The 11,250-nt window shown below is 47.3% G+C and overlaps 1 long non-coding RNA gene and 1 pseudogene across 1 annotated transcript; both read left to right on the forward strand.

Moving 5' to 3' along the window:
• Nucleotides 1-5,548: 5,548 nt before the first annotated feature.
• On the forward strand, nucleotides 5,549-7,606 carry LOC123490461. The gene is made up of 4 exons (XR_006660968.1): nucleotides 5,549-5,578; nucleotides 7,149-7,200; nucleotides 7,405-7,422; nucleotides 7,517-7,606. It is a non-coding gene; the product is annotated as an uncharacterized LOC123490461 (long non-coding RNA).
• A 1,910-nt stretch (nucleotides 7,607-9,516) lies between these two features.
• On the forward strand, nucleotides 9,517-10,553 carry LOC123490460 (annotated as a pseudogene).
• The last annotated feature ends 697 nt before the right edge of the window (nucleotides 10,554-11,250 follow it).

Consider the following 11,250-nt stretch of genomic DNA (forward strand, 5'->3'; position numbering starts at 1 on the left):
GTCCGGATACCCCTGGCTGAAGGAACACAATCCCACGTTCGATTGGGTGACGGGCAAGGTAACGAGTTGGAGCCTTGATTGTCATGCTAACTGTCTCAAGACTGCCTGTCCCCATTCGGGTTCCCAGTCAGGTGATTGAGGCTAAACCCCCAGATTTGTCCCTGGTTCCCGAGACATATCACGATTTGGGGGAAGTTTTCAGTAAGCAGAAGGCTCTGTCACTCCCTCCCCACCGACCATATGATTGTGCCATCAACCTGTTCCCTGGAGCTGTCTACCCCAAGGGAAGGTTATACAGTATCTCCCGACCTGAACGTGAGGCTTTGGAGACCTACATCAAGGAGTCCCTAGCTGCTGGTCTCGTTCGTCCCTCGTCATCACCCCCTGGGGGCAGGATTCTTCTTTGTGGGTAAGAAGGATGGCTCTTCGACCGCGTATTGATTATCGGGGGTTGAATGACATCACGGTCAAGAACAAGTATCCCCTGCCCTTGATGAGTTCTGCCTTCGACTCCTTACAGGGTGCTACGGTGTTCACCAAGCTAGACCTACGCAATGCGTATCACATGGTCCGGATCAGAGAGGGGGACGAGTGGTTGACGGGGTTTCAATACACCGATGGTCACTTCGAGTATCAGGTGATGCCGTTTGACTGACCAATGCTCCAGCGGTATTCCAGAGTATGGTGAACGACGGCCCTGAGAGATATGATCGGTCTCTTTGTGTTTGTTTACCTGGATGACATTCTGATCTTCTCGAAGGAACCTTCCGACCACGTCCAGCATGTCCGGCAGGTTCTGCAGCGATTGTTGGAGAATCGCCTGTTCGTGAAGGCCGAGAAGTGCGAGTTTCACGCCCACACGACATCCTTTCTCGGGTACATCATCTCCAGGGGGAGAGATTAGGATGGACCCGGAGAAGGTTAGAGCGGTTCTGGAATGGGCCCAGCCCGGTACGAGATTGCAGCTCCAGAGATTTTTGGGGTTTGCGTAATTTCTACCGCAGATTCATCCGGGATTACAGCCGTGTGGCCGCTCCGTTAACTGCCTTGACTTCCAGTATCAGGACCTTCAAGTGGAATCCGGAGGCGGATCGAGCGTTTCTGGATTTGAAGAGGCGATTCACCAACGCACCGATTCTCTCTCAACCGGACACGGCCCGTCAGTTCGTCGTTGAAGTGGACGCGTCTGATGTGGGAGTTGGCGCCATCCTGTCGCAGCGATGCTCCACGGACAGTAAACTCCATCCCTGCGCCTACTACTCTCGTCGCCTTTCGCCTGCGGAGAGGAATTACGATGTGGGTAACCGGGAGCTTCTGCGGTGAAACTTGCCTTGGAGGAGTGGCGCCACTGGTTGGAGGGGGGCGGAGCAACCGTTTATTGTCTGGACTGACCACAAGAATCTTGCTTACGTGCAATCGGCTAAACGTCTCTCAACTCCCGTCCCAGGCCAGGTGGGCGTTGTTTTTCGGACGATTCAAGTTTTCCCTGACGCTTCGACCTGGATCTAAGAACGGCAAGGCGGACGCCTTGTCCCGGATGTTCTCCAAGACGGGAGGAGAGTGGGTCCAAGACCGAGCAATTCTCCCCGGAACTGCGTCGTGGGAGCAGTTATGTGGAAGATTGAGGAGGAGGTGCTGGCGGCCCTTCGACTCAGCCCGGTCCCGGTAACGGTCCACCCGGTCGGTTGTTTGTGCCTGAGTCGGTTCGTCCTGCTGTCCTCAAATGGTCCCACGCCAGCAAGATGGCTTGTCACCTGGCGTGGCTCGGACAATGGCGTTTCTTCCGCAGACGTTTTTGGTGGCCTGCCATGGCCGAGGATACTCGGGGTTATGTTGCTGCCTGTCCAGTGTGTGCGCAGAATAAGAGTACCAATCGGCCCAGCTCTGGACTACTTCACCCCCTTCCTATTCCCGCGACCATGGTCGCATCTGGCCCTGGACTTTGTCACTGGGTTGCCCGCTTCTGAGGGGAACACGGTCGTTCTGACTATCGTGGACAGATTCAGCAAGTTCGCCCACTTTGTGCCTATTGCCAAGCTTCCTCTGCCTCAGAGACGTCCGAGATCCTGGTTAGGGAGGTTTTCAGGGTCCACGGGTTGCCCAGTGATATCGTTTCCGACCGTGGTCCTCAGTTTACCTCTGCTGTCTGGAAGTCCTTCTGTTTGGCCATTGGAGCTACAGTCAGTCTCACATCTGGTTTTCACCCCAATCTAATGGTCAGGCGGAGAGAGCCAACCAGAAGATGGAATCCACGCTACAGCTGTCTGGCCTCTTCCAACCCCACCTCCTGGGTCTCTCAGTTGCCTTGGGTTGAGTATGCCCACAATACTCTTCCTACATCTGCCACTGGGATGTCTCCCTTCCAGTGCCTGTATGGCTACCAACCTCCCTTGTTCCCTTCTCAGGAGAAGGAGCTCTCAGTGCCTTCTGTTCAGGTCCATATTCGCTGCTGCCACCGGACCTGGCATCGGGCCAGAAAAGCACTCCTTAGAGTTTCGGACCGGTATCAGCTCCAGGCGACCGCGCGCCGGATCCCCGCTCCCACCTACACCATCGGAGATAGGGTCTGGTTGGCCACACGGGATCTTCCTTTACGGACTGAGTCTAGGAAGTTGTTACCGGGTTCATTGGTCCGTTTGTGGTGGAGAAGGTGATCAATCCGGTGGCAGTTCGACTCAAACTCCCCGAGGACGCTCAGAGTCCATCCCACCTTTCATGTCTCCTGCCTCAAGCCTGTTTTCCTCAGTCCTCTGTTGCCTCCTCCGCCTCCTCCTCCTCCTCCTCGGATGATCGGAGGTGGTCCTGCCTACACGGTGCGTCGCATCATGGATTCCAGACGGCGGGGCCGGGGTTTCCAGTATCTCGTGGACTGGGAGGGGTATGGTCCTGAAGAGAGGAGCTGGATTCCGCGGCGACAGGTCCTAGATGCTGACCTCATCAGTGACTTCTACCGCCTCCATCCTGGCGCTCCGGGAGTCTCGCCCGGTGGCGTCTGGTCGGAGGGGGGGGTACTGTAACGATCCCGGCAGTCTGAGTCGGGTCCTGTCTGTGGACTAGTTGTTATGTTCGTGATCTCCAGTTTCCCGAGGGTTCTGGAACGCTCCGGGGAGCTCTCTTGATTTCCGCACCTGCATCCCATCAGCAATCTGCACACCTGGTCCTGATCATCACCCTTCTTAGGCTCTGGCCTAACATCCATTCCCTGCCGGATCGTTAGCCATGAACAGTAGGTTTACCAGAGTATCAGTCTTAGAGCCTAGCGTTAGTTTTGTTGTTTTTGCACCTTGTTGGTTTGTTGCTTACTTACCCCGTTTTGTTCCATCTGCAGTCACCCGTCCGGAACCTTCATCCAACCTCTGCCTGGTGGTCGGCGGCTGCCGACCCAGGATGGGATCAACCACTGCACCCCAACAACTAATCAACGCCGCCCGCTCTGTTCCTGGATTATTCAGCATCACTCTTGAACTTGTAAATAAACACTCACCTTCGTTTCAACTTACCTTGTCCTGGTCTGCTTCTGGGTTCCTGGCTTAGCAACTCGTGACAGACAGGGTGTATGATACACCATCCAAAGTGTAATGAATAACTTCACCATGATCAAAGGGATATTCAATGTCTGCTTCTTTTTTTTTCATCTACCAATAGGTGCCCTTCTTTGCAGCCATTGGAAAACCTCCCGGGTCTTTGTGGTTGAATCTGTGCTTGAAATTCACTGCTCGACGGACGTACCTTTACAATTATCTGTATGTGTGGGGTACAGAGATGAGGGAGTCATTAAAAAAAATAATGTTAAAGACTACTATTTCGGTGAGTCCATGCAACTTATGATGGGACTTGTTAAACAAATTTGTATTCCTGAACTTATTTAGGCTTGCCATAACAAAGGGTTTGAATACTTGTTGACTCAAGACAATTCAGCTTTTCATTTGTAATTAATTTTGTCAAACAAAATTAAAAACATAATTCCAATTTAACATTATTGTGTGTAAGCCAGTGACCGATTTAATTACAATGTAATTAATTTAATCAATTGTAAATTCAGGCTGTAAAAAAGTCAAGGGTTGTGAATGCTTTCGGGTGTGACCGACAGAAAGGGAACTGATATCAGCACTCCTACTCTGTACCATTGTGGATTGGTGCTACAGGAAAATAATTAAGTGGAAATGGTGTGGCAGTACAATTATGGATATTACATGGTGCTTTCAGCCTTCAGAGACAAAGGAAGTCTTACAACAGAGCACACTGGTCTATGTGTGCTCATCATTCAATAGGCTCAGTTCAAGTTTCACTTGTTCATCTAATGAATGCTTTCCTTGTTCAGAATTATCTTGAAACTTTAGCAAAATTTTTTTTCTCAAGCAGCATGCACTTGGCATGAAAACCAAGAACACCACAATAAGAATGTTGAAATTAGAATGATAAAAGAAAAAACTCCGTGCGCTCTATGCAGCTGTATCCATTTCCTGTCACATATATGATCACTGCTGCTACTAAACTGTTCTCCAGTAGTTTCCGGAGTTGCGCAATGAATCTTGCGTCTGACTCTTAGAAAAAAAACAAAAAACTACTACTACTACAGCTTTTCTTCTGATTTCTTCAACAGTTCTTCTATATTCGGTCTCTCGCCTGTTACTTAGCAATAGCGTGCACTACCTGTAACAGAGCGTGTTTGTGCCTCTGTGGACGTGAGATCCAGAGCCTAGATCACTGTGTTGTGTGTCAGTAGGGACTATTTGGGATGTATCCGGAGAGGAAGCAGTGTACCATGAACTAAAAAAAGCTTGTTGGTCATTTTTGGGAGCAGAGATTTCACCTTTCCTTTTTTTTGGAAATAGTCATGACAGGAGCGGAAGCAGGATGACGAGGGAGGGTCGTGGAGGTGGAGGTGGCTGTCTGGGACTCCCAGGGATGTTACGAGTGTTCTTGGCGGGGACGTGTGCTCTGACGGTCCTGAGCTCTGCAGGCTTGGTGTTCCTCCTGGTGCAACACAGGCACCTATCGGCCCACCTGGCCCGGTTGGATCTACAACTGCAGGTGCTCTCAGAGACCTCTGGCACTGTGCTGCGTCATTCTGCAGCAGTATCCCTCTGGACCAGCAGGGACCTGGAGAGGAAGCTTCCCTCAGGACCAGCAGGGACCCTGGAGAGGAAGCTTCCCTCAGGACCAGCAGGGACCCTGGAGAGGAAGCTTCCCTCAGGACCAGCAGGGACCCTGGAGAGGAAGCTTCCCTCAGGACCAGCAGGGACCCTGGAGAGGAAGCTTCCCACAGGATCAGCAGGGACCCTGGAGAGGAAGCTTCCCACAGGATCAGCAGGGACCCTGGAGAGGAAGCTTCCCACAGGATCAGCAGGGACCCTGGAGAGGAGACTGATGGGGTACAGGTGCTCTCAGAGGACTCTGGGTTGGAGACATCACCCCACAGGACCAGCAGGGAGGACCCAGGCAGAGAGGCAGAGAGGGAGCTGCAGCATAGCCGACCCCGCGGTAAGAGGAGCCAGGCTGGGGAACACCAGACTAAGCGACAGCAGAAACGTGAAGACGGGGACAGATGATGATGATGACATACTCCATGGTCCCGGTAAGAATCCTCCAAAATATTTACTACATTAATTATAGACAGTATGTTATAAGTTATTTATAGTAGGTTATAGTTAGTTCTAGTAGACATTTACATTACATTACAGTCATTTAGCAGACGCTCTTATCCAGAGCGACTTACAGTTAGTGAATACATATGTTATTTTTTTCATACTGGCCCCCCCGTGGGAATCGAACCCACAACCCTGGCGTTGCAAACGCCATCCTCTATCAACTGAGCTACATCCCTACCGCCATTCCTCTCCCTACCCTGGACGACTGCTGGGCCAATTGTGTGCGCCCATGAGTCTCCCGGTCGCGGCCGGCTGCGACAGAGCCTGGATTCGAACCAGGATCTAGTGGCACAGTTAGCACTGCGATGCAGTGCCTTAGACCACTGCGCCACTCAGGAGATACGTAGGTTAGTTATAGTTAGTTATTGTAGGTTATAGTTATAGTAGGTTATTTTTGTAATTTAGTGGTAGTGAGTGCATACGTTTAATACTTATTTCCAGTACTGATCCCCCGTGGGAATCGAACCCAAAACCCTGTTGTTGCAAGCGCCAATGCGCTATCAACTGAGCCACATTGATCATACCATGGATCATACCATTGGATCATACCATTGGATCATACCATTGGATCATACCATTGGATCATACCATGGGTTATGTGGTATGTGCAGTATAAACTGTAAGAAGACTCTGACCAGCTAGGACTGTCAGTGGCTTGAGTATTGGGTTTTCTTATGCATGTGTATCATCTATGTCCAACTGTGAATGCATATGAAAAGGATAGGAGATCGGGAAAGTTTAAAACTGATTACAGAACTTCAAGTTATTAGAGAGGTTTTTTTAACAGAGGAAGGAATATTCTCCAGATGTCCAGTCGTCTCCTCTTCTCAGTCTTCTGGGATTAGCAGAAATGTCCTTCCCACGCCAATAATAATCACAACCGGTCTCTGGATATATGATTAAGAGGAGGAAAACTGAGGATGGGTCTGAAATGGCACCCTTTATAGTGCACTACTTTCAGCGTTATGGGGGTCCTGGTCAAAAGTAGTGCACTATAAAGGGAACAGGGTGCCATTCGGGGCGCAGCCTGATCGTTTTTCCAAGTGGTGTTTCCTGGAGAAGTAGGGAAAAAACTCCGAGCATGACAGGCTGTCGTTGGATTAGTATGGCAGAGTACCAAGCCACTGAATGTGTCCCAATTGCACCCTATTCCCTATGTAGTGCACTGGGTTCCTGGTCAAAAGTAGTGCACTGTATAGGGAATAGGGTACAATTTGGGGATGCATTCAGTGGCTTGGTACTCTGCCATACTCATCCTATCCTCTGGGCCTTGGCTAAACTACGGAGGGACCCACTTGGCTGGAGAAATGACACAGGAAATTAACATCAAACCGCTGATCAGACAGTCATATGGAAATGAACCACTGGCAGTATTATTAGGTACATGATTCATTTACTTTCTCTGGCTGCTCTCAACTAATTACCCTTTAAAGCGCACTGGAGCTAAATGGTGAAGTTGCTGTTGTCGTCTTTCGACCCTTTCCTTCTGCCTTTCAGATCAAGGTCCTATTGGAATTATGTAACAGCAGAAAAGACATGTGTTTAACAGGTGTGTTGTTGGAAATATCTCTTCTAGTATCTTGGGTACACGGGTAAGAAGAAACACATTGTTTGAAAACTACAACGATTAAATCAAACATTAGCACCTAATTGAAATACGTGTGTTGCCGGATTGCACAATTGAAATGGACATGAATATATATATTTAAAAAAAGGTACATTACTAAACCATTCCTTCCATCCTACATTATAGGACCACCAGGACCTCCAGGTAAAATTAATCAATAACATTTTTCATCAAATCAAAGCATGACAAAAAGGCATATAGTTATTGATGATCAATACACGATAGTGTCTGTCCCAAGGAATTCCAGGTGTGGATGGGAAGCCAGGATTCAATGCTACAGATGGTATTCCAGGACCACCTGGAGTTGCAGGGAGACCTGGAAAAAAAGGTAAGACACTGTTGGTGGTTTGTGACTTTTCCTTCCATGCATAAGTGCTGTATTATGTAGACCAGTGGAGGCCGTGTCACCTTCAATTGGAGGACTTGTAATTCATTCCATTCCGGCCATTACAACGATTCCATCTTCCAATTCGAAAGTGACACCAGCCTCCACTGGTACAGTACCCAATAACGAAAACAAAATAATTTTTAAAGAAATCTTTCAAAGAATCCATCCATAACTATCATGATGACCCCCTGCCTGCCCAGGTCCCCCCTGGTGAGAGAGGGGAGCCTGGACCCTCCAGGACTGAAGGATGAGACCTCCAATGACATCATCATAGAGGGTAAAAGAGTGTAGAGTTCTCATTCTCTTAAAATCCATCTCACTAGCTCATCCTACTAAATTATCAACTACATCTGAGCTACTAGCACGGATTTTGCAGATATAGCTGCAATTTTTAAAAAAATGTTTTACTTGCAATGATCATAATTGTGGTTGCATTAGATACTGTAAATGTGGTCCTCTGTAGCTCAGCTGGTAGAGCACGGCGCTTGTAACGCCAAGGTAGTGGGTTCGATCCCGGGACCACCCCATACACAAAAATGTATGCACGCATGACTGTAAGTCGCTTTGGATAAAAGCGTCTGCTAAATGGCATATATTATTGCTATTATGTTAGTTTCTCTGAGAAGCCTGTTCAGATCCTGTGCCTCTGGTTGTGTTTGAAGGACCCCGGGACCAAGGGGCCCTCCTGGCCCTGCCGGTCCCCTGGTCTACCTGGCCCCCCAGCGACCTTAGAGGCCCCAGAACCCTCCAGAAACAGGAACATCCGAGCACACCTGTTGGAGAACGCCTGTCTCCATCAAGCCAACACGTCTGACTCTCTGGGTGAGTACGCTGTCGGAGATTCCACCAACAACAATGACACGCATTCCACTTCACTGTCGCTGCAAAACACTGTTACATTACATCTCTTAGCTTCAGAGAATACAGCCACAAGCAACGACGCCTTGAATGTAACCGACGCAGAGAATGTTACTAGGAACATCTCGAGCACACACCCATCAAGCCAACGTGTCTATGGGTGAGCGTACTGTCCCTGGCAGAGATTCCACCAACAAGAACTCAGGAAATCACTATGTGTGAACACACGTTTATTCCTCACTGTAAAATACTATTGCATCTTTCTCCCCTAGAGTCAGCGAATCCAGCCAGCCATTAATGTGCGACACGTTGAATGTAACTGACACCGAGAATGTGGGAAGCCAAATAACCGACAAATGACAGACACCGAGGTTGTGGAAGAAGCCCCTTTGAATGTAACCGTCTTAGAGAATTTGGAAGAAACTTATTTGAAAGAAACATACACAGAGATGGTGGAAGAAGAAAATAACCGACAAATAACAGACACCGAGGTTATGGAAGAAGCTCCTTTGAAAATAACTGACACAGAGAATGCGGAAGAAGCAGCTTTTAGAAAACTGGTATGGAAACTATTTACATCTATAAGGATGTTAGAAGGTGTTGAAATTGTCTTCATAATTGATTGCATTTTATGTACATTTTCAGCAGAAATCTTCTCTGTTCCCCAATGACACCTTGAACGTAACTCGACACAGAGGATGCAAAAGAAGCACCCGTTTGGAAAGCTGGTATCAAACTATTTCTACATAGGCAACACTGGGGGTTAAATTGGGATGTTGAAGGTAGATAATTTTTCCTCATAATTGGTTGCATTTTGTCAACAGAAGGCCTTGACGTCTTTCCTGTTCCACAAATATAACCCCCAACAATTAAAGGTACAGTCTGTAACCTTAGTTTGTACTACTGTACTGTGCCTTCAACCTTTACTCACGAGCACCCCTAGTGGAAACTGTTGCTGAGTGAAGTGTTTTGTCATTTCAAACATTCTTTAATTTCCATGTTTTTCCTTCCGTATCCATATAGAATGCATTATCAAAACCATAACATGCTTTACAAATGTCACTCAAATGGAAACTACATTTGGAGTTTGGATGCAAGACGCAGCCCAGGTGAATGATAACCAGATTTGGATGGCTGAACACTTTTCAGGTACAGTGCCTTTGGCAAATGGTGAAGGAAATACCCGTAATATTGAGGTAATATGTATTTATAATAGGGAAAACTCAGGGCCAAAGAAAGAAAACAGCTTGGTACAATACATCACGTTTATATAAGTTGCAACAATGAAGCAATCTCCAGCAGAGCAGAAAGAGACTGTGTGAAGGCGATTTACATTTGGCTTTCAGGTCGAGTCTTGAAGGAATACAGGAGCATCGCATCATTTCCCAACAGTAGCAGCAAGTCCATTGACATGAGGAAATTCTACCAGGGGCTGTGGCCACGTCATCTACAACGGATCCGTGTACTATCACAATGCAGGAACCTCTAAAGTTGTCAAGTAAGCGTTTCTTCACTGCAGTTTAAAGCAACACGTATCAGATACGTATCCAAAAAATCGAAGTATTTTGTCCCATTCTCAATATTTTTGCTTTTACAGGATAACCTGAAGACCAGGAGATTACAGACACTGGCCATTGAGAATGCCCTTTACCACAATCTGACCTATCTCTTCCACAACTCCAAGACATACTTTAAGTTTGCCGTGGACCGAGAATGGACTGTGGCTCATCTATGCTTCAGTTGTCGATGAAACCATGATGGTAGCCAAGTTAGACCACAGGAGGTTTTCTGTGTTGTCTGTGGTTGACACGTCCTATCCTCTGTTGGAAAGCTGAATGCCTTCATTGCATGTGGAGTTCTGTACGCGACTGACACCAAAGACACGAAAATCACACACGCCTTTGATTTAATGAGAGCGTAAAAAACCTTTGAATGTAAGTTTGGATCTTAGATCAGCCAATGGTATTATGGCTATGTTGTCATATTATCCCAAAATCAACTTTTGTATATGTGGGACAACAGCTCGTGAAAATATGCAAGGCTTATTTTACTTTGGATCAAAAAGTATAGTCAAATCTTATTGGTCGTGTGGGAGAATTAAACATTCTGCCTATGTCTTGAGCTTATTACATGTCAATGACGTGATCTGTTCATAATATTTTTGAATTTTAGTGTCATAAAATATATATTTTTGTATAATGTAGCATCAATTTTTTTATATATGTTTCTTATTCATTTTGTACAATTTTACCCAATAAATATGTTTTCTTTTCATCTTTACTGTAATCCTCAATTCACCTGTAATCCAACCTCATTCCTGTAATCCAACCCTCATTCCTGTAATCCAACCCTCATTCCCTTTCAAAGTTTGATAATGGGATACATGACATTAGTTACAGGGCGTCATGCACCCCAAACATCTGAGGGGCCACAAAGTATGTGAGGATGGATGGGTTGCAGACCCGGGCCAGGATAAAGGGACTAAAGGGGGCAGTTGGAATCGGTGAAGGGGCACAATTTTGGGAGGGTTGACGCATTGGAAATATATTGAATTCTGCTTACATCACGCTATACCACAATAAACATGAAGTTCAAATGCCACGACTCAGAGACCATCGAGTGCTTTTGAAGTGACAGGTTGGCACAATCTGTAGGCTATCTCCGCTCGTCAGCACAAGGACAGCACCCCTACACACTAAAGCAAGCGGTTTGGTAATGAATATAGG

Source organism: Coregonus clupeaformis, unplaced genomic scaffold, assembly GCF_020615455.1.
Source record: "Coregonus clupeaformis isolate EN_2021a unplaced genomic scaffold, ASM2061545v1 scaf4049, whole genome shotgun sequence".
NCBI classification, from domain to species: domain Eukaryota; kingdom Metazoa; phylum Chordata; class Actinopteri; order Salmoniformes; family Salmonidae; genus Coregonus; species Coregonus clupeaformis.